The sequence below is a fragment of the Heteronotia binoei genome, chromosome 9 (assembly GCF_032191835.1).
Source record: "Heteronotia binoei isolate CCM8104 ecotype False Entrance Well chromosome 9, APGP_CSIRO_Hbin_v1, whole genome shotgun sequence".
NCBI classification, from domain to species: domain Eukaryota; kingdom Metazoa; phylum Chordata; class Lepidosauria; order Squamata; family Gekkonidae; genus Heteronotia; species Heteronotia binoei.
The window spans coordinates 7,085,927-7,110,179 of NC_083231.1; the positions used below are offsets into that span (position 1 = coordinate 7,085,927).

Consider the following 24,253-nt stretch of genomic DNA (forward strand, 5'->3'; position numbering starts at 1 on the left):
TATTAGCAGTCCTACATATATGGAGAGTGAGCAGTGAATTAGTATGCAAAATAGCGAAAATGTTTTTAGCAAATTAAAAGACTGACAAGTTGGGGTCTGGTAACTGTCGGTTTGGGTTGACTGGGTGGGAAAACAACAGCAAAGACAATAAACATCAGATAAGTCTGTTGTAATGTTCCATTGGTCTCCTCAAAAGCCTGGGTTAAAAGAACAGCATTTCCCTGTAGAATGAAGCTGTTCAAATACTAATACAAAAATACATGAGAATACAGTGGATGCAGTCTATGCATCTATTGTGTATTTTTACAGTAGTGTCCAGAAACTATATTTCTTGCATGGATTGGTTCATTGTCAGGTTGATGGTAGTGTGAAAGTCACTGAATGCCTGGAGGAATGCATCCATAGCTTCTTTACTATGGGCGTTTTCGCACTGACCTTCAAGTGGTGCGACCACCCTCTTCACGCCGGCGGATCTGCAGGGATTTCGCACCAGAAGCGCCGGCGCACCCAAAAGAGCCGGCGACTTCCGTCGCGAAACCAGCTCAAACGGAAACCGCCAAGAAGCAGGAAAACGTTTGAGCTGGTTTCGCGACGGAAGTCGCCGGCTCTTTTGGGTGCGCCGGCGCTTCTGGTGCGAAATCCCTGCAGATCCGCCGGCGTGAGGAGGGTGGTCGCACCACTTGAAGGTCAGTGCGAAAACGCCCTATGTGTCTAGACTAGAAATGTCATTATTGTAAAGCAGGTATAAGAGAGGTATGAGTGGGTGGGAGCCTAAGAAGCATTGCTCCAAGTCAGCCAGAAAGATGTTAGCATATTGTGGGACTATGTGGGTACCCATGGCTGTACCATCTGGAGGAACAGTTCATTGCCAAATCTGAAGCAAGAAATACCGTACCATACCAAACCTTTAATGGCGTAACAGTTGCGAATAAAAACACACAGCATATAAAATTTAAACATTGGAGGTAAAATCAAAACGAAACTGAGCTTACAGATGCATTCATACATGGTCAGATTTAAATTTAAGGATGTCAGCCAAAAATTTTGACACAGCCTCGCTAACCTCCCACTCAGTATCGTTCAATAAATAATAACAGGGTGGCAGAATAGACAAATCTGGGGAGAAAGAAAGCTTGCCAAATAAATCTTTACGGAGGTTATGATAAATGGAACTGTGGCGGAACCGGCCCGATTCTGCCTTCAGACCCGGTCCCGTCAGCTCCCTATGGAGTCGCCAACTCCTGGAGGGAGCTATGTCTCCTCCTGCCCCTTGGGCTCGCTGCCACCACCTGCTCAGTCCCGGGGTTCAGATTGAGAGGAACAGGACTCCCAATCCCCCTCTCCTGCTATGAGGCTAGGCCTCAAGGTCCTCTGCCACCCTGCACTTGGGTTTCACAGAGACCTCAGCGCTTCTTTGGGGCACCCCTGGAGGATTGGCACCTTATCCAACTGCATGCCTTCCCCCTTCCCCGGGGCCCCCTTCTCAAAAACAGCGTGGTCTAAAGCGGTCTGGGGATCTATGTGGTACAGAGATGAACTGCCAGCATTTAAAACAGAAAAAACATTTATTTAAAAGAGAAAAATATAGGACAAGAAAAACAAAACAAAAACAGTTGCCTTTAAAAAGTTAACACAGCCTAGTACAGCACAACACAGCTCAGCGAACAGCATAACAAAATAAAGGTGGTTTTTAAATGCATCGTATTGTCCCTGGTCTATACTTGATCTGCCTAAGAGAATGACTTACTTTGTCTTACTGCCTGGGGGCCTCATTTTCCTGAGCAGGCCCCCCCCCCACAGGCCGGAGCTCAGAGGCAAGCAGCCTCTCTTCCCGAGCCTCTGCTGCCAACTGCCAAACTCTTCCTGCCTAGCACATGGCAAGAACAACCGCCCTTCCTGCCTCTCTAGGAGACTTTCCCCCTAGCGTTGTTGGTTTGGCTCTGGAAGGGAGGGGGGGAGTGAGGGGAAGGCTACAAAGCCGGCTGAATGGATTTACTGATCCCTGCCTTTTTGGATGAAGCACCAACACTCTCAGATGGCGTTTCTCCACAGGAACAATCAAGCAATATATGCTGAATTGAGTCGGGAATATTCGCTCCACGGGAACAGAGTCTGTCGCCTAAAGGGACTCGATATCTCCCTTGTAGAAAGGGAAGGGATATCTCCCTTGTAGAAAGGGAAGCAAGAAATACATTTTCTGGACACTATTGTAAAAATACACAATGGACGCACAGTCACCACCTTATACCCGAACCTACTGACCGACAAACATACCTGCATGCCTCCAGCTTCCATCCTAAAGATACCAAACTATCGTGTACAGCCAGGCTCTATGCTAAAGCCACATTTGCTCCAATCCTACTGACAGAGATTCTCACCTGAGGGATCTACAAAACCGGTCCCTGGTGTCGAAAAGGTTGGGGGTCACTGCTCTATCATGTCCCCCCTTAGTCGTCTCTTTTCCAAATGGAAAAGTCCCAGAATCGCCAGCCTTTCCTTACAACCTTCCCCTCCCCCGCAAATCATCGCAGAAACCAAGAACGATTTCCTACTCACCCTATGCTGCTCTGACGTCCCTCTTTTCAGTGTGGCGTCCTTTTGATTTCCCGGGGCTTCAGCTTGCATCGGCATTTTTGTGCAGCAACAAGGAACTGTTTTTAGCGGTTTCTGTTTACCGCGCAAAAACGGCAACGCAAGTTGAAACCGCAGGGGAGATAGTGGGAAATCAGAAGGATGCTGCGCTGAAAAGAGGAACATCAGTGTGGCGTAAGGTGAGTGGGATGAGATTCAAGCCTGCTGCTATCTGAATAACCCCGCCCCTTCATGAATATAGCTCCACCTCTGAGCTCCACCCCTGTGTGCAAGTAACAGCATGCTGGAATGCAGGGATCTGGTTTTGATGTGCTGTCCTATCTGGCCTATTTGACAGAGACAAGACACAGATGCACAGATAAGACGAGACTGCCCTATATTATCTTGGTGCCTCTTTCACCACCATTGTATATGAAGTGCTCTGATCATTCACAAGTGCTATACAAGCTGTAAGTGTTGTTATTTTTTTATGGCCGGTTGTAATAATAATTTTATACCCCTTTTCATTGTATAAAGCACTTTGAATTTCTTATCTCATTTACTGTGGTTGAGATTTTAAATAATGAAAAGGAAATGAGGATAAGCCCATTTGAATATGAATGAAAGGTATATCACTGGACCATATCGTTGTGTCAATGTTTCATTTCTCTGACAAGCCAGATTCTAAAATGAAATCGCACGGCTTTGATATTCCCCCAAAGTGTTACTGCATTTGTCATCTTTTGAGGAATAGGAGAATTAATTTCAAAACGTTGACTGTGTTTCCTATTGTATCCTACGGTGTGATGCAAAATGGAGCCAATCATTCATCAGCCGGCAGTTAATTGTTTTCACTGATGTTGCAGAGATGGTTTTGCCTGTGAAGTGGAAAATTGAAACAGAAGGATTATAAACACAGGCACGTAACTGTTCTTGTAGCCAAATGCTGTAGTTTGCAAAGATTGCTTAAGTTTGATTTCAGCAAATAATTTCCAGTCATCAAATATGAAGTTTGGAACGAACCTGAAATATAAATGTGAATTCAGTATGTTCAATTATATCTTGTTTGAACTTTATCCCAAATGGACATGTGTCCATTTAACAAAAGTTTGCAAGATGAAAAAAAAATACATGGTCAGGATTGTCCGAAAGTACAATCAATATAGAGATTTAAAAATGCATACATAAAACATAAAAGAGTAGTGATTGTGGATGAATTAATGTATTCCATTCTGTTCTCATTCTGTGGATCTGTTTGCTGCACAGCCCACGCTGTCTACTTTTCCATTTAACTTGGAGAATTTGTATTAATTTCACAATTGATATAAGCAAAATTTGCAAAATTCCAGTTTTGGAATTTTTAAAAATAACTTCTCAATGTACACCACTGCAAATGTGTATTGACTGGTCAAAGATGCTTAGGCTGGCCAAAGATGATTTTAAAAAAGGGTTGTTTTCTTATGTTCAGAGTAAGAAAAAGAGCAAGGACATGGTAGGCCCATTGCGAGGGCAAGAAAGTGAAATTGTAACAGGTAATGAAGAGAGGGCGGAACTGCTCAGTTCCTACTTTTCCTCCTCTTCTGAGGGAAACGGTGCTCAAAATGGCAAAAACAGAACATATAAGGAGGGTATGAAGTTCCAACCTAGGATCAGCATAGGGGTAGTACATAAACACCTAGTTTCTTTAAATGAAACGAAGTCCTCAGGGCCAGATGAATTGCATCCAAGTGTTCTAAAAGAGCTTGCAGATGTAATTTCTGAGCCTCTGGCTATTATTTTTGAGAATTCTTGGAGAACAGGAGAGGTGCTGGAAGATTGGAGGCGGGTAAATGTTGTCCCCATCTTCAAGAAGGGGAAAAAAGCTGATCCGGGTAACTTGACATCTATACCTGGAAATGGTTTAGAACAAATCATCAAACAGTTGGTCCTGGAACATTTAGAAAGAATGGATGTGATTACTAAGAGCCAGCATGGGTTTCTCAAGAACAAGTCATGTCAGACTAACCTGATCTCTCTTTTTTTTGTTGAGAAAATGACTACCTTGCTGGATCAGGGGAATGCTGTAGACATTGCTTATCTTGATTTCAGAAAGGCTTTTGATAAGGTTCCACATACTATCCTTGTTGACAAGTTGGTAAAATGTGGTTTGGATCCTATTACTGTTGGGCGGATCTGTAACTGATTGACAGATCGCACCCCAAGAGTGCTTGTGAATGGTTCCTCATCCTCTTGGAGAGGAGTGACAAGCGTAGTGCCTCAAGGATCTGTCCTGGGACCTGTTTTGTTTAACATCTTTATCAATGATTTGGATGAAGGAATAGAGGGAATGCTTATTAAATTTGCAGATGATACTAAATTGGGAGGGGTTGCAATCACAGAAGAAGACAGAAACAGGATACAGGATAAAATAGGAGTCAATTGCACCTTTAAGACCAACTTAGTTTTATTCAGAACGTAAGCTTTCGTGTGCATGCACACTTTTTCAGATGAGGAATAAGGTACAGTAAGCAGAGCCACATATAGCTGGTGGGGTTTGGAATGCCAAGTGGTACAAAGTTAAAAACCAATAGCAGAATAGTAAAATTAACAAATTCAGAAAACCTTTGATCTGGGTTGCATTAGCGTGGGAAAGCTTACGTTCTGAACAAAACTAAGTTGGTCTTAAAGTATTTGAGCTTCAGCTTCAGCATCTGACCTTCCAGGGAACGTCTGGGTTGATTTCCCTTAGGACTGACTGACTGGATCTTCTTGCAGTCCAAGGGACTCTCAAGAGTCTTCTCCATTGAGTGTTCCCTTCTCATTGGGTGGCCAAGTATTTGAGCTTTTAATGTTGTTAAATAATGTTTTATATTGTTAAATTTAAAGGTTTTATTATACTGTATGTTATTGAGAAATGTTGTTAGCCGCCCTGAACCTGCCGAGGCGGGGAGGGCGGGATAAAAATAAAATTTATTATTATTATTATAAAGGTGCAATCGACTCCTATTTTATTCTAATACTTCAGACCAACATGGCTGCCTATTCGGATCAGGATACAGGATGACCTTGACAGGCTAGAAAACTGGGCTAAAATCAATAAAATGAATTTTAACAGGGATAAATATAAAGTTCTACATTTAGGCAGGAAAAATCCAATGCTTGGTTATAGGATGGGGGAGACTTGTCTTAGCAGTAGCATGTGCAAAAGGGATTTAGGGGTCTTAGTGGATCATATGCTGAATACGAGTCAACAGTGTGATGCAGTGGCTAAAAAGGCAAATGCAATTTTGGGCTGTATCAACAGAAGTATAGTGTCCGGATCACGTGATGTGCATTTAGCAGTGGTTTGTTGATTGATACAACTTCAGGAAAGAAACAACAATCAGAAAGCATCAGAATTCCCAGAATCCCAGATGACAAGACATTTCAATTGTACTTCTGGATTTCCAAATCTTTTTCCATCTCCAAGCAACATGTGGCCATACTATTATAAGACAGTTGGGCAAGTTATATATATGTTAGCTTCCCAAAGTGAGATTCATCCAGACTTGACAGCAAATCATGCTTTCAATAGTTTCTTTTGAGTGTATGTATGCAGTTTCGAAATTATCTTTCTGTTTTTCAGGAGTAACTCAGTAGCCCATAACACATAAAAAATAGACCTTCTAGGATCTCATGTAAAACAGGGCTGCACTTACCAGCAGTGTTCTCTCTCAGCTGAGATGGTGTGAGCTAGCTCACAGTTTTTTAGCCTCTGGCTCACACTTTTTTTTTGTCTTCGCTCAGGAAACATGGCCCCAGAGCAAACTAATTTATGCAGCAGTTCACAACTTTAATGCCAGTAGCTCCCAAAGTAGAATTTTTGCTCACAAGACTCCACAGCTTAGAGAGAGTATTTGTTGTTGTTCAGTCGCACAGTCAAGTCTGACTCTTTGCAGCCCCATGGACCAAGTCACACCAGGCCTTTCTGTCTTCCACCATCCTCCGAAGTCTGCTCAAATTCATGCTAGTTACATCAGTGACGCTGTCCAGCCATCTCATCTTTTGCCATCCCCTTCTTCTTTTGCCTTCTTTCTTTCATCAGGGTCTTCTCCAGTGAGTGCTCCCTTCTCATTTGGTGGCCAAGTATTTGAGCTTCAGCTTCAGCATCTGACCTTCCAGGGAACAGTCTGGGTTGATTTCCCTTAAGAAAGGAGTATTGCTTATCAGTAATTTCTGCTCATGGGGTGGTCACCTATGCAGTCACATGTGGGTACTGCACATGAACAGGCCCACTGCAGAGAAGGTCAAAATTTTGAAGCTCAAAATGCCCAGAGGGTCACTGACCCTCTCCCCCATGCTGTTGCCCACTTTTTCCCTTCCCCCAGTACCTCTCGGCCACTACCAGAGTACAGTAAAGATTACCAGCAAGGCAGGAGGGAGGGTTGTGTGACGGCACAGGTGACCACTTGACGAACAACAGTTACAGGTAAGCGCTACCTTGTTTTCATCATCGTAATACTTGTGCAGTCCTACAAGGGAGATGAGTGAGCTGACTTATCAAGTCCAGGAAGTTTGGGAGATAATTACATTTGATGGCATTTCCTGCTAACACGATGCTGAGTATCCGTTAGTCTTGGGAGATGTCCTGCCAAGTAATTTGATGAGAACTCCGATCCTCTGCTGTTATATCCACTGGGCACAGGTTGAAGTTCAGGTGCCTGGGAGTAGGAACTCTTCTTCACTGCTGGGCCTGGGACTGACATTACAGGAACGCAAGAAGGTCTACTGCAGTATGAAGGATGAGACATTAGGAGGCTTCTTCCTCTGGGTGCTTACTATGGCCTGAAGAAAGGTCTGGGTTTTGGAGCAGATGGGGCTGAAATGTTGAGAACCTTTGTTTTCCCCTTGAATTTAGTATGCTATCAGGGAGACAGCAGTGGGCTGAGGGAAGAGGAAAGGGTATCCTTCCTGTTTGGTTCTGTATGGATTCTCAGTATGCTTAGCAGAAGAAAACACCAATAGTGGATGTAGCCAAGGACAAATAGTGACCTCAAGTAGACATTCCATGACTAGGAATGCGATGGGACTTATACTACAGGGACGCATAACTCTGAACATATATGAACATATGAAGCTGCCTTATACCGAATCAGACCTTTGGTCCATCAAAGTCAGTATTGTCTTCTCAGACTGGCAGCGGCTCTCCAGGGTCTCAAGCTGAGGTTTTTCACACCTATTTGCCTGGACCCTTTTTTGGAGATGCCGGGGATTGAACCTGGGACCTTCTGCTTCCCAAGCAGATGCTCTACCACTGAGCCACTGTCCCTCCCCTTAATATTGGATCCGTCTCCCTTGGTAGGATTCATGACACAGAGATTTTGAGTGGTTTCGCCACTTGGATGAATTGTTCACTATAAATGTGAAGGCCTTTCCTGGGAAAGTACATGGACTGTTCTGACATGGTGTCTGCAGGGGAAGACTTATGAGGTGGTGTAGCCCAGTTCTCTGTATTCATAGTCACAACCCAAGGCCCCTAGCATGTTTGTATCTTCATAAAGTTCTTGTGGGAGATTGGTATCATTATCATCCACGTAGCATGGGTCCACTTGCTTGGTTGGAACCAAGAGGAGCATACAGATCCCAGCCTCGTTCACAGCAGTCACGCTAGACATCTTGGTATGGCGATCAGGGCAACATCAAATACAAATCCACCAGAACTGATTGGGAAGGTAGTTCTGAATGGTGAGATGAAGGGGGCTGACAACATGGGATGAAGGTTTTGTGTCCTGGACTTCACTTTCTATGATGAAATGGGACAGTGAGTGACCTGACAGAGAAGGCGCTCTTGGAATGGGAACTGACTCTCTGACGAGTCCCAAGGAGGTTTTGAGAGCAATCCTAAGTAGGTCTACTCAGAATCCTACTCAGGTCTGTTCAGTGGGGTTTACACCCCGGAAAGTGTTCTTAGGATTGCACTGTTTTGAGGGGATGGGCACTTAAGAGAAGGATGGGAAGCAGTGGGCAATGACTTTGACTTAGGAGCCTTCTTCTCATGCTTATGCTTATGCTAAGCCTTCATCAATGGTGTGTCTGAGGAGCTTTGCTTCGAGGATGTAGGGACCAAGCCTATTGGTTTCTCCATGAGCTTATTCTAGTCTGACATGACACAACATCAAATATGATGCCTATTTGAAAGGCTGTCGTTTAGAGGAGGGCAAGGAGCTGTTCCACTTGGCAACCAAGGATAGGACTCAAAGTAACGGGCTCAAATTACAAGCAGAAAGGTACCAGATGGGTATTAGGAAAAAATTTTTACAGTCAGAGTAGTTCAGAGGTAGAACCAGCTGCCTAGGAAGGTGGTGAGCTCCCCTTCATTGGCAGTCTTCAAAACATGGCTGGATGATTACTTGTCGGAGATGCTTTAGGCTGATCCTGCATGGAGCAGGGGGTTGAACGAGATGGTCTGTATGGCCCCTTCCAACTCTATGATTCTAAGTGGTTGGTTTTGGTCTCAGAGCCATTGGAACTGAGGATGCTTGGATTCTCCTATCAGCAGCAGAAGGCAGAGTTGTGCTGGGATCTTTGACTCAAGCAGTGCCAGACAGAGCTTTTTCCTAAACTGCCACTTTTAGGCAGGACGTTCTGTCATGCCTTGCTTTTGGAGAGCCAGTTTGGTGTAGTGGTTAAGTGTGCGGACTCTTATCTGGGAGAACCGGGTTTGATTCCCCGCTCCTCCACTTGCACCTGCTGGAATGGCCTTGGGTCAGCCATAGCCCTGGCAGAGGTTGTCCTTGAAAGGGCAGCTGCTGTGAGAGCCCTCTCCAGCCCCACCCACCTCACAGGGTGTCTGTTGTGGGGGAGGAAGGTAAAGGAGATTGTGAGCCGCTCTGAGACTCTTCGGAGTGGAGGGCGGGATATAAATCCAATATCATCATCATCATCATCATCATCATCATCATATAGTCATTGTTTACGGTCAGGGATTTTTGGCCCACATTTCTTAAAGTAAGCTTTTCCTGCCATTTTGTAGGCTACAAGCTTTGGTTTAGGCCAATGAGGTAGGTTTATCAGCAGCAATTGCTGGTGAGAAAAAGAATGGAGTTTCCATGAACAAACCTCTCTCTCAGTGGTGGCAGAGAGAGAATGGAAGGAAGGGCACTCCATCCCCTCTATATCACTCTGGGAAACAGAGAACATCTAGGCATTCTGGTCTTCAAAAATCTTCTCCACAACAGGGCTGCACATGTGCAGTACCCAAGTGGGACTGCACAGGTACGACAACAATGAATTTCAGTTTAGAAGGAGTTTGTTTCGGTCCAATGCAGTTCCCTATCACCTCAGTTTGGTGTAGTGATTAAGTGCATGGACTCTTATCTGGGAGAACCAAGTTTGATTCCCCACTCCTCCACTTGCACCTGCTGGAATGGCCTTGGGTCAGCCACAGCTCTTGTAGGAGTTGTCCTTGAGAGGGCAGCTTCCGGGAGAGCTCTCTCAGCCCCATACACCTAACAGGGTGTCTGTTGTGGGGGAAGGAGATAAAGAAGATTGTAAACTGCTCTGAGACTCTGATTCAGAGTGAAGGGCGGAGTATAAAATCTGCAGTCTTCTTCTTCTTCTTCTGTTTAAGAGAATAAAGTCACTTGTGCTCCAAAAACTTTCATGTGATACTAGCGACGCACACAATTTACATTCTTATATATATCATCCATGAACATGCATACTGGGTCTTTGAAGCACTCCACTCCACCCCAATTGTTCATACCACAAACCTTTCACACATACACCCCCCACTCTCTTATTTCCATAAGGATCATATACGTTGCGCTCTGGGCACAGACTAACATTCATAAATCTATTTGACGGTGCATACAGGAGAGTCATAGCACAGAATTCAAACAAAATGGCAATGCTGGAAATAATCCAGTTAGTTATCTATGAACATAAGTAACATAAGTAACAATACAGGGTAAAGCTAGGGACTTTTCTCCAATTGATACAAGCAGTTGTGGTCATGTCTACTATGATTGTTGGCACTATTTTTAAATATTGCGAATTTACACACTTAAGGATCACGCTCAAAACCCAAAAGAACACCCTACAAAAATAAGTCTAAAATTCAATGTACCAAGTGTTTTAGAGGAAAAGATGTCACTTTGGTGTCTGTCACAGAAAAATACATGATGTAATCACAGATTGGCCAAGTACCTTTAACCATGTTGGGGTTTGAAGCAACAAAGAAATTTCAAAGGCAGATTAGAAAGAGAAACCGTTGAATTGCAACTGATAACGAAGCTCAAGATAATGCATCCTCCTGGACTGAATCAAGACCTAAGTTTCCTGTCTCCTTACCAACGTTTATTTCTCCATGCCTATAATCTCCTTGCCTATCACACCTAATCCAATCATGCCTGCTATTGTCATTCACCTTCTATCATCCTTTGGCCTCTGGAATCCCTCCACTCTCCAGGATGTCAGGGCAGATGGATTCACATTCTGGCTGTATCTGAAGAAGTGAGTCGTAACTCCTGAAAGCTCATCTTCTTCCACAAATTTTGGTGCTACTGGACTCTGGCTCTTTTCTGCTGCTACAGACAAACACAGCTACCCATCTTGCTCTGCTTTAATGCTTTATTATTATTATTATTATTATTATTATTATTATTATTATTATTATTATTATTATTATTATTATTATTATTATTATTATTATTATTATTATTATTATTTTGTCAGCTGTCTCAAGAGTAGGGTTGATTGTCCAATTCAAGAAATACTTGGGGACTTTGGGGGTGGAGCCAAGAGATTTTTGGGGTGGAGCAATCATTGAACTCCAAAGGTTAGTTCTGGACATCACAGTTAAAGGGACCTTTTAAATGCCTTCCCTCCATTGGAAATAATGAAGGATAGGGGTACCTTTTGGGGGGGCTCATAGAGTTGGACCCTCTGGTCCAATCTTTTTGAAACTTGGGGGGTCATTTGAGAAGAGGTATTGGATGCTATGCTGAAAATTTGATGCCTCTTTCTCAAAAAATAGCCCCTCTAGAGCCCCATATACCAGCAGATCAATTCTCCATTAGGGAATGATGGCGTGTCCAGCAGACATTTCCCCCCCACACACACACTTTCTAATGACCCTGAAGTGAGGGGAGGCCCTCCAAACCGGCTCTCTTCACAGACCATCAGGCGCTTGTGCCAGAGAGCCAGTGGGAGACAGGGGGCCAGGTGTCCAACCTAGGCCCGTGAGGGGCCTTGGGCTGCCTCGGGACAGACAGAGCTCCGCTGGCTTCACAGAAGGGCTCCATCTTGTTTGGGGGAAAGAGGGCTCTGGAATTACAGGGGTGGGGAGGCTGAGAAGCCTTCCAGCGTGGCAGCCCCATGGATGCCAGCCAATGAAAATTAATATTAAATACGCTACTGTCTCCAAATAGCATTTAACTTCAATTATTGGTTGTCTTCCAGCTGTAAAACAAAGGAAACCCTTTTAAAAAGTAGTAATTACCATCAGCATAAATGATTCATGAAATTATAATGGAGTAATGTGTCAAATGTCTATTATATTATTTACATCGGGGCTTTGGGAGACAGCCATTCAGGTATATGGCAACGGCGGGAGTTGCTCTAAATCCCTGACTGGAAACTCATTTTTAAATCAGGATCCTGTTTTCAATGGAGGAAGTGCTGCAGCATCATTTTCCCCCATGGACAGAAGCCAAGGCACCAGCAAAGAACCCTGTAGCTCCTCTTTCCCAGAGTAACAAAAGCAGAGGCTCTGTGAGTAATGCGCTTTTGTCCTTCTCCAGCCTACTCCCTCAATAAACACTGGAAAGGTTAACATCTCCTAAGACCTGAGATAAGTGAATTCATATTTTCAATCTATCTGAGGAAGTGTGCATGCACATGCAACCTTCTACCCAGAATTCAACTTTGTTGCATGCACACGCAACCTTCTACCCCGAATTAAATTTTGTTGGTTTTAACGATGCCACTGGACTCAGAGTTTCTTCTATTGCTTCAGACCAACATGGCTATCCACCTGAATCTATCATAGTTTACATGGCAGAAATAACTTTGTGTTATTTGTCACATGAATGGAAGTCATGCACCTTTAACATGAGGTGGATGTAAACTAGGGATCTTGGGTTCCCCAGAATCTGACCACCAGGCATGAACATATGAACATATGAAGCTGCCTTATACCGAATCAGACCCTTGGTCCATCAAAGTCAGTATTGTCTTCTCAGACTGGCAGCGGCTCTCCAGGGTCTCAAGCTGAGGTTTTTCACACCTATTTGCCTGGACCCGTTTTTGGAGATGCCAGGGATTGAACCTGGGACCTTCTGCTTCCCAAGCAGATGCTCTACCACTGAGCCACCGGCCCTCCCCAAACACGCATCCCTGCGTGTTGGAAGAGGCAGATTTTCTCTGTGCATTTTTCCACCTCTGACCCTCTTTGCCACAGCTACAAACTGAAGCCCTCCAGTCCAGATACCAGCTGAAAAGTACTTGGTCCAAATTTAAATTCTTTGCATAAAGATACCAAAACAACCACAAACAAAAGCGAATTGCTAAACAGTATTAGAACCCTAAGTGTACACACATGTTGTTAAGCGTCCTACTGTTAAACCTTTACACTATATTAGAGTTCCTACTGAGATGTTATTAAATATGGTCGACAGATTCTATCCAGTTGCTCTGTTTACAACGAGGGGAGCCATTAGAAACGGCGCCTTTGGGATTTGTTATGCGCGCCTTGGAAACTCTTATTCTGTAAGAGCTACTTATCAGAGCTTAGTACTTCATCGTGAAAGACTGGCAACATCGTAAAACGTATCAACCCTCATGCAATGTATTTTTCCCCCAAGAGGAAAATAAGACATACCAGTCAAGGGAAAAACAGCAAAAGAAGTTTGAGGCAACAGTGAATAATTTCAATCAAAGTTGTGAAATGTCTTTAGGGGTTCCGCACATCCCCTAACCTCTGGATTATGCCTAGCACAAAATCCAAAGAGAAGTAGGGTATGAGGGTATTCAGGAAGAAACAGGGCTCTCTTTTTTGTAGCAGGAGCTCCTTTGCATATTAGGTCACACCCTCCCCGATGTAGCCAATCCTCCAAGAGCTTACAGGGCTTTTCGTACAGGGCCTACTGTAAACTCCAGGAGGATTGGCTACATCAGGGGGTGTGGCCTAATATTCAAAGGAGCTCCTGCTACACCCCCCCCCGGGCCAAACATTGGTGGAATTCAGAGGGATGTCAAAAGAATTTCTGCAGAATTTGGAGAAGACATCTGTGAAATTTCTTGGCATAAGAACATAAGAGAAGCCATGTTGGATCAGGCCAACGGCCCATCCAGTCCTACACTCTATATCACACAGTGGCCAATAATTTAATCACCCTTTGGGTAAAGAATTACCTCCTTTTATCCATTCTAACCGGACTGCTCAGCAATTTCATTGAATGCCCACAAGTTCTTGTATTGTGAGAAAGGGAGAAAAGTACTTCTTTCTCTACCTTCTCCATCTCATGTACCTCCTTTCATCGGTTCTAACCCGACTGCTCAGCAATTTCATTGAGTGCCCATGAGTTCTTGTATTAGTTCTTGGAACAGGAGTTCTTGGCATAGGAGGAGGCAACTGCAGTTTCCTACACCCTCTTTCAAGGGCCCCCAACCTCTTGGAGCCTTCAGGCACATCTGGGATTCTGAGGCGGCGTGGTGGGGGCAGCAACAAAATGGCTGCCACCGAATGGCTGCTGCAGGAGGCAGAAGCCCCGGGCACTCCTTAAAACCACTGGTGGGTGCAAGGAAAGGTGTCAGTGGGAGCCATGGCACCTATAGGCATCCTGATAGGGACCCCTCCCCTCTCTGGAAGGGTTCAGGCCTGTCAACCCATTGGAATCCCTGCGCTTAGATGGGTGGCAATAAGATATAACGGGGCAGAGAATGTGTTCTTTCTCAGCCCACTTGGGGAGGGCGGAATAGAAATCTGAAAAATAAATAAGCAAGCAAACAATTTCCTTGGGAAAGATTTGAAAGGCTAACTGCAAAGGATGCTGCTACATGCTTCACTCATATGTTCGTCAGTTCGTCAGTACACATTTGTCAGTTCAAACTGTGACATCCTTTCGTTCGTCAACAATGCAATCCCGCATGTGCTAGGCACAGCAACGAGGTCAAATATATGGTTACGCAGTAGCTTTCGACGAAGGATGAGACCTTTCGCTTAGCCCTTTACACGGTGCGATGACAAAAGATGTTTCTTCAAACAATGTTGATATCCAGAGGATGCTTTCTTCTACTATTGATGGCTGTTAGCTGTTAGCTAAGTTACAGTGTAATCTTGAACATAAGAACATAAGAGACGCCATGTTGGATCAGGCCAATGGCCCATCCAGTCCAACACCCTGGGCGTTTTCGCACTGACCTTAATCGGCAGCGATGTCCCTCTTCACCGCGCAGGATCTGCGTGGATTTCGCACCAATTGCTGCGGAGCACCCGGAAGAGCCGCAAAGTCCCGTGGCTTTTGCGGCGCAAATGGAAACTGGTTTTTGGTGGTTTCCATTTGCGCCGCAAAAGCTGCGGGACTTTGCAGCTCTTCCGGGTGCTCCGCAGCAATTGGTGCGAAATCCGCGCAGATCCTGCGCGGTGAAGAGGGACGTCGCTGCCGATTAAGGTCAGTGCGAAAACGCCCCCTGTGTCACACAGTGGCCAAATAACCAGGTGTCATCAGGAGGTCTATCAGTGAGGCCAGGACACTAGAAGCCCTCCCACTGCAGCAGGCCCCTCTAAGAACAGAGTAGAGTATAACTCGGTCTATGATCGCACCATTAAGACACACATCACCTGCTTTTGTGGGGAGGAGAGAAACAGTTTGACAGCTGGAGTGTAGACAATAAAAGTTCTGCAGTGGGCTAGTGAAAAACAGCCTGGGGCAGGGGGAGGGGAAAAGAGCTGCTAATGCATGGCTTTTGTTTTGGAAGAACGGGAGCTGTTCTCTAGCACTGGGTCGCATACAGAGGCTGCTTTCACAAGGCGACTGTTTGCAAGTAGATTTGGCTGTTCTTACACAGTAAAAACCCAGTTGCAAAGAGCATTATTCAGTGCGTGTAAATGCACCCATACTTCTGAATGATATGCAGGGTTGGGAAATACCTGGAGATTTGGGGGGTGGAGCCTGAGGAGGGCTGGATTCAGGGAGAGGAGGGACTTGAATGGGGTATAATGCCATGCCATAAAGTCCACCTTCCAAAGCTGCCATTTTCTCCAGGTGAACAGATCTCACCTGTAGATCAGCTGAAATCCCAGGAAATCTCCAGCCACCACCTGGTGGTTGGCAACCCCAAACAACCAAAAATGTTCTCTAGCATTCTCTGCCAAAAAGAAACCAAATCCATGGCTTCCTAATTTTCAGGGAAGCGAGGACCACCAACCAAAATACAGACCAGAGGAATCTACCCATATTCATAACTGAACAACTGAACTGAACTGGTACCTTTAAAACCAACAAAATTTTATTCCAAGGTATAAGCCAGGGGTGGCTGGACTGCAGCTCAGGGGACACATGTGGCTCCATCACACATATTGTGTGGCTCTCGAAGCTTCCACCACCCCCATGGGCTGGCTTGGAGAAGGCATTGGTCTCTTTAAATCACTCCTCCAAGTCAAGCCAGCCAGCAGCCTGAAGAATTCATATACAGTTAAAGTTGCTTTCTTTACACCTCTCAATAATAATAATAATAATAATTTTTTATTTATATCCCGCCCTCCCCGCCGAGGCAGGCTCAGGGCAGCTCACAAGACATGGTACATACCATGATTACAATAAAATACAGTTAATACAATAAAATACAGTTAATACAATAAAATACAGTTAAAATACAATTAAATTACAAATTCATAAATTAAGTTAAGTAAATAAATTAAAACCAGTATAAATTGAAGGTGCTACAGTTCAATACATATACATATATAAAGATGGCTAGATGTCATTACCAGGATTCCACCTTAAAAGGCAAGTTGGAAGAGGATGGTTTTACAAGCCCTGTGGAACTGATTGAGGTCCCGCAGGGCTCGCACCTCCTCTGGCAGCTGATTCCGCCATTGGGGAGCCATTCTCAAGAAGGCCTGCTCCCTTGTTGTTTTTAGCTTGGCCTCCCTTGGTCCAGGGATTTTCAGAAGATTTTGAGAACTAGACCTCAGTGCTCTCTGGGGAACATATGGAGAGAGGCGGTCCCTAAGGTAGGCCATATAGGGCTCTCCTTCCCTCTTCCTTCCATCCATCCATCCATCCATCCATCCGTCCGTCTATCATCTATCTATAATCCTTCTTTCCTCCCTCCCTCCCTTCCTTGTCTTGCGGCTCTCAAACATCTGATGTTTATTCTATGCGGCTCTTACGTTAAACAAGTTTGGCCACCCCTGGTATAAGCTTTCATGTGCATGCACGCTTCTTCATATCTGAAGAAATCCAGTGGCACCTTTAAGATCAACCAAGTTTCATTCAAGGAATAATCTTTTGCGTGCGGGCACACTTCATTGGTCACGCACACAAAAGCTTATACCCGGAATAAAACTCGGTCAGTCTTAAAGGGGCCACCGGGCTCAAACTTTGTTCGGCTGTTTCAGACCAACCCAACGACCCACCTGAATAATCCATATTTGTAGCTGTCGAGGCAATGCAAACACACCGCAAATGGAACCGTTACCCCCAAAAGGTAACTTGCCACGTTAGCGACTTGTTTCACTACATAGTCCTGCTTTGTGCTTTCCCTCTGGGCCCCATTTGAGTTTTCAGAGAATCCTCCGTTTGCTTACTGTGCTGGGGGGGAAAAAAACTGCTCAGGAGAAACGATTAGCGCTCGCTTGTTTCAGTAAACACTGAATGTAACATATGCCTCTCAAGTAATGTGTATCCAAACATACAATTTACAAATAATTAACATCATGTTAATTAGTCACATTAATTTATGCCACTTTGTGGAATTATTTCCTCCGAGTCTTTAGGAAGGCTGCCAGCAGTTTGAGCCAAGGAACTGTGAACATTTGCTCGAAAGGAAGCCTTGCGATTGGCTGCCAGCTCGAGCGGCAGCACCAGCAGGAGGCCAGAGAGGACGGCCGTGTGTGTGTGTGTGTGTGGGGGGGGATTATTAGCGATGCTGTACATGCAGCACACCCCAGCCACACAATCTTGCGTATCATGAGGCACACAACTTCTCTCCACAACGGAATGCGCTGTGCGCAAAGAAGCCTTTGGTCTTTAAAAAAAAAAAAAAGATTATTACCTCTCTTCGGGTTGGTTTGCTGACTGAGTTCAAAGTAGGCAAATGGGGCCCATGGTACATTATTAAAGAAAAGAATAAAATTTGTTTAATGCATGTTCCGACAGCAACAACAACAACAACACAAAACCCCCGCTCCTGAATATGTGTTTTATTTCACTCACATTAAAATATATTTTAAGCACATCACAGAATCCTTGGCTGAAGAAATCAATAGGTGATTAAAGACTTTATCTCGCATTTCGCCACATGCACCTGACAGAATGAGACAACCAAACTAGATGTCTGGCCACCTAAATTTGGTGTAGTGGTTAAGTGTGCGGTTTGGTGTAGTGGTTAAGTGTGTGGACTCTTATCTGGGAGAACCGGGTTTGATTCCCCACTCCTCCACTTGCACCTGCTGGAATGGCCTTGGGTCAGCCATAGCTCTGGCAGAGGTTGTCCTTGAAAGGGCAGCTGCTGTGAGAGCCCACTTAGCCCCACCCACTTCACAGGGTGTCTGTTGTGGGGGAGGAAGGGAAAGGAGATTGTGAGCCGCTCTGAGACTCTTCGGAGTGGAGGGCGGGATAGAAATCCAATATAATCTTCATCTTCTTCTTCTAAATGGGTTTGCTGCATCCAGGGGTGCACTTCCATGGGCACAAAGACTTTTGCAGGTCTCCCCCCTCCCCCCAGCAACCTGAAATTCCTTCAATAACAGGATTTCAGGGGCCATTTCAGGTTGCCACAGGAGGGGGGAGCCAAGAAGTTCATGTTTTGCAGCTTTGGATCCACCCTGCAACACTGTTTTTCTAAGTGTTTGTATAGGAAATGGCTTGAATTCTCCAGTAAATTCTCTAAGATGGAAAAAAATTTCTATTAGTAGAATGGGACTCTCCTGCCTTCTTCCTCTTACAGCCCAAAATAATCTCCAAAACGCTGCCCCTGGGAAACAGACTCCCCGCTCCCGCGCACAGGTACATGAAACAGCACGGGGTGTGTGGAAGTAGGAGATCTTGAGCAGGAGTGGAGAATCGGGGAGCCCTCCCCTTTCTGGTAGTGGAAATTTGTCTCAGGATTCAACCCAATAGGTGTTATCAGTTCCGTGATATGTCCAGATCTGGTTCTGTGCAAATAGCGGCTGGATCTATTGATCACGTGAGCATCCCACCCTCCTTCCCTTCAGCGGAGGGAATTCCCTATTTAATATGGTCATCTACTCTGTGGGGTCAATTAAGCTCAACGGCACTGACCGGCTGGCGGTGACTCGGAGAGAATTCAAGGCTGTCTGGTAAAGAAGCTTTTTCTTCTAGAGAACCTGAAGGAACACATGGTACAAATTCTGCATCTAAAGAATTCTGTCAAGAAATCCTGGCAACGGTTTGTTCAGCGTAAGCAAAATAATGGCTTCCCTGTCCATCATGACCGCAGGCAGCAAGCAAAATATTGCTTCAGTCTTAGAAGGCTCAGCCTTCCCTTCCCTCAGTGGTTCAGCCCTCATGCAGCCTGTCTCTCTCTCTCTCTCTCTCGGCTTGACTTCGCGAACGAAGATTTAAGAAGGGTGCAGTAGTCCACGTCTGCTGCATGCTCGCTGGTGGCTGACAAGACCAATGCGGGTCAGGCAAATCCGGCCACAGTGGCTGCAGGGAAAAGTCTGATTTGGGGTTGGTGCTGTAGCAGTGCGATTCTTCCTCAATCTCCTTTTGTCCTCAAGACCAGCTATGCGTGCGTTCTCAAAGGAAGAGACAGCCTGGTGGATGGTGTGCCTCCATGCTTTGCGATCTGAGGCTAGGTCAGACCACTGGTGATGGTTGATGCGACAGGTGCCAAGGGATTTCTTCAAGGAGTCCTTGTACCTCTTCTTTGATGCCCCTCTATTTCGGTGGCCGGTGGAAAGTTCGCCATACAGAGCAATCTTGGGAAGGCGGTGGTTTTCCATCCTAGAAATATGCCCTGCCCAGCGCAGCTGCGTCTTCAACAGCAGCGCTTCGATGCTTGTAACCTCCGCCCGCTTGAGGACTTCAGTGTTGGTCACAAAGTCACTCCAGTGGATGTTGAGGATGGTGCGAAGGCAGCGCTGATGAAAGCGCTCGAGGAGTCGCAGGTGATGACGGTATAAAACCCACGATTCGGAGCCGTAGATGAGGGTTGTCATCACAACCGCTTTGTAAACGTTGATCTTTGTGCCTTTTTTCAGATGCTTGTTGCTCCACACTCTTTGGTGCAGTCGGCCAAAGGCACGGTTTGCCTTTGCCAGCCTGTTGTCGATCTCCTTGTCGATCTTGGCATCGGAGGAGATGATGCATGCAGCCAGTGCACTGCAAACACCTCCCCCCCCCCACACACACACAATACGTACACAGCAATGTTTGAGTCCAGTTAAGGCCAACAGAGTTTAATACTGGGTATGCACATGAAAACATATACCCAGAATCAGGCCTGTAGCCATAGTGGGACCCTCAGGATCGCAGCCCCACCACTGTAACACAAATGCAAGGGACTCGGCTCCACCACTTACACCGCCTGACTTGAGAAAGAAAGAGGTGGGCATGGGGGTCTTTTCCATACCATACCAAACCTTTAATGGCATAATAGATTCAGATAAAAATACACAGAATATGCAAATTTAAACATTGGTGATAAAATCAAAATCAAAATGAAACCGAGTTTACAGATGCATTCAAACATGGTCAGAATTAAATTTAAGGATGTCAGCCAGAAATTTTGCCACAGCCTCGCTAACCACCCCCTCAGTATCACTCAATAAATAATAACAGGGTGGCAGCATAGACAAATCTGGAGAAAAAGAAAGCTTGCCAAATAAATCTTTACGGGGGTTATGGTAAAAAGAACAATCAAGCAATATATGCTGGATTGAGTCAGGAGTATTCGCTCCACAGGAGCAAAGTCTGTCGGCTAAAGGGACTCGCAGATATCTCCCTTGTAAAACTTTGGAGGGAAACGCATTTAGTCTAGCCAACATAAATGCCCTGCGATGACTTGGAGTGGTTAGGTCTGATAGATAATTGGGGCCTTTTCAAAGATGGGGACATATTTGTAGATTGTGAGATTGCGCTTGCTTGGGAAGATGCTTGCCTGCCCCAGGGCTGGAAATAGGGCCAATGAGGCTTTTGGGGGTGAGTACGCACATGATGTAGGGGAGGAGGGGTGCCTCCATCCCAGGTGTGCATAGTTGGGCCTTTCCAAGCATGGGCTGGGGGGGAGGGAGCAGAGGAGGACCAGAGCATGCATGGCCAGTAATGCACACGAGGATGCACATGGGGCACACCGGTTATTGTAGTTTGCCAGGTGCACACCCACACGAGCTGCAAAGGGGATTGCGCCCAGGACACGAGTGAACCGGCATGGAGTTCTGCATGCACAGGTCAGCCAGCTTCCCTGCTTTGGAAGAGAGGTAGGGTTGCCAAGTCTGATTCAAGAAACATCTAGGGACTTTGAGTTATGCTAATGTGCTCCACCACCTATTTTTCTACAAAACAACCACTGGGCAGAATAAAGAGGAAGGGAATTTTTAGGATTTTTAAATAAAACCATTTTTATTGTTGTGCCGTCATTTTGTGATGTCAGTGTGGGCCTCTGTGGCCCCACAACGTTCCCCAGTGTTCCCCCCCCCCGCTTTAAAGTTTACTAGCTACAGGGCTGCCCAGAATGAAACTTTGTCAGTCTTCAAGGTGCCACCGGACTCCAACTTTGTTCTGTTGCTTCAGACCAACAAGATGACCCATTCCAGCCAGGACTTGAATTCAGCAGGAACTAACAGGCGCACAGCTCCTGAACCTCCAGCCAGGGTCTGCATGCAATGGGAAGTTCTGTTCCTGCTGCACAAAACTGGCTGAGTAATAGGAAGCAGAGAGTGAGTATAAATGGGCAGTCTTTGCAGTGGAGGACGGTAAGCAGTGGGGTGCCGCAGGGCTCAGTACTGGGTCCCATGCACTTTAACTTGTTCATTAATGATCTGGAGTTGGGAGTGAGCAGTGAAGTGGCCAAGTTTGCAGATGACACTAAATTGTTCAGGGTGGTGAGAACCAGAGAGGATTGTGAGGCACTCCAAAGGGATCTGTTGAGGCTGGGTGAGTGGGCGACAACGTGGCGGATGAGGTTCAATGTGGCCAAGTGCAAAGTAATGCACATTGGGGCCAAGAATCCCAGCTACAAATACAAGTTGATGGGGTGTGAACTGGCAGAGACTGACCAAGAGAGAGATCTTGGGGTCGTGGTAGATAACCCACTGAAAATGTCAAGATAGTGCGATTGCAATAAAAAAGGCCAACGCCATGCTGGGAATTATTAGGAAGGGAATTGAAAACAAATCAGCTAGTATCATATATAAATACATTATATTTATAAATCGATGGTGCGGTCTCATTTGGAATACTGTGTACAATTCTGGTCACCGCACCTCAAAAAGGATATTATAGCATTGGAAAAAGTCCAGAAAAGGGCAACTAGAATGATTAAAAGTTTGGAGCACTTTCCCTATAAAGAAAAGTTAAAACGCTTGGGGCTCTTTAGCTTGGAGAAACATCGACTGCAGGGTGACATGATAGAGGTTTACAAGATTATGCATGGGTTGGAGAAAGTAGAGAAAGAAGTACTTTTCTCCCTTTCTCACAATACAAGAACTCATGGGCATTCAATGAAATTGCTGAGCAGTCAGGTTAAAACAGATAAAAGGCAGTACTTCTTCAAAGGATGATTAACATGTGGAATTCACTTCCACAGGAGGTGGTGGCGGCTACAAGCGTAGCCAGCTTTAAGAGGGAATTGGATAAAAATATGGAGCAGAGGTCCATCAGTGGCTATTATCCACAGTGTGTGTGTGTGTGTTTGTATATGTGTGTGTGTGTATACACACACACATATATTGGCCACTGTGTGACACAGAGTGTTAGACTGGATGGGCCATTGGCCTGATCCAACATGGCTTCTCATGTACTTATGTGTCATCCCCTTGAAATCCAGCAACGGCATCTCAGATAGGTTAATGGGATAGATACAGATGCTTTTGACATTCTCCTCTGGATTTGAAGGCACCAAATGACCTAGCCTTGCTTCTGAAGTTGAAGCACTTCCATAAAGAACAAGAAAATTCTTCTCATCCCTAACAGTAAAATATCATGTCTGGAAAGTACTTTTTTGCTTTCTATTTTTAGAACAGCAGGAAATCGTATTTGATAAATAAAAGCCAAACAAGGCTCTCAGGACATCTCACTGTTAATGTCTTAAAAATGTTTACAGCCATGAAACAACTGCGGGATTCTGCCTGATCAGAAGCTGTGTCACTTCAAGACTGTATTAAAGAGAGCAAATTAGCACACACACACACTCTCCGCTGGCTAGATCAGGGGTGTAAAACTCATTTGTTATGGGGACCAGATCTGACACAAATGAAATCTTGTTGGGCCAGGCCATGTGTGTCATGAAATTTAATGCCAGGTAGTAGAGATATAAACTTTATAAAGAACCCAGACAAACACAATTCAAGATTTCTTAAAAACTTAAAATAAATCATGCTTAAAAGATTAGCGCACTTGCAGCGTTTTGCTTATTTAACAGTCTCTGGTAACTGACACCCCTTGTTCTGAATTATTGCATCAAAAACTGGAGACAACGTCTGTAACGTAGCAATCTTGAGAATGCTGTTCAGGTGTTGTTCAGGTATGTATCTGTAAGCTGCAAACCTACTTGTGATTTGCTTGTGGACCTGACAGAACCCCTCCGGGGGCCTGATCCGCCCCCTGGGCTGCATGTTTGACACTCTTTGGCTAGATCAAACCCAATGAGCGTGAGACAGGCCGCTGGACTTGATGAACCACTGGTCTGATCCAGCAAGGCTCTTCTGTTCTTAATGTTTTGGTGTAGTTTTTTTTTTTAATCACCCTAGTTTTCTAGAAATATACTAACAGTGCAAGAAAACCTTCAGTTGCTCTGTTACAAGATCGTAAAAGGGCAGGTTTATATTGACTGCACTGGTACAAAATGCAAAACTCTTCAAAGCTGTCTGAAATATTTCTAAGGGATTAGTTAGATTTCTTCAGAGATTCCATTCATCTTACACATACTTGGCAGTTGCATTTCAGTGAATAAGCATGGTTTGACTTGTCATCGGATTAATGACTGTATTGATTTGCGTTTCTCATTCCTCGCATATTCCACTTGAAAAAAAAATCCCCAGTTTGATTTCGCCTTCCCCTTGTGCAAATCAAACCCGTGAGTGTTTTCACGCTATTTAGCTGTCTCCTTGTGCTGAATTTTTCCCAGTAAAATGAATGTGCTTTTCAGCACTCTTTTTGTGTTGACTACACAGAAATAGCGTATGAAAGGCAGAACAATAAACCAACAAACTGGGGACACTAACAATGAAAACGGGCTGTACTGAAAGCTTGCAATGACTGCATACTTATTTTGAGTCCAGGGGCACCTTAAAGACCAACAAAGTTTAGTT

At 45.0% G+C, this 24,253-nt stretch overlaps 1 protein-coding gene across 8 annotated transcripts in view; it reads right to left on the reverse strand.

Moving 5' to 3' along the window:
- The window catches only part of LDB2 (LIM domain binding 2), a 395,214-nt gene that overhangs the window by 134,241 nt on the left and 236,720 nt on the right, over positions 1-24,253 (reverse strand). The gene's annotated exons all lie outside the window — the stretch shown is intronic.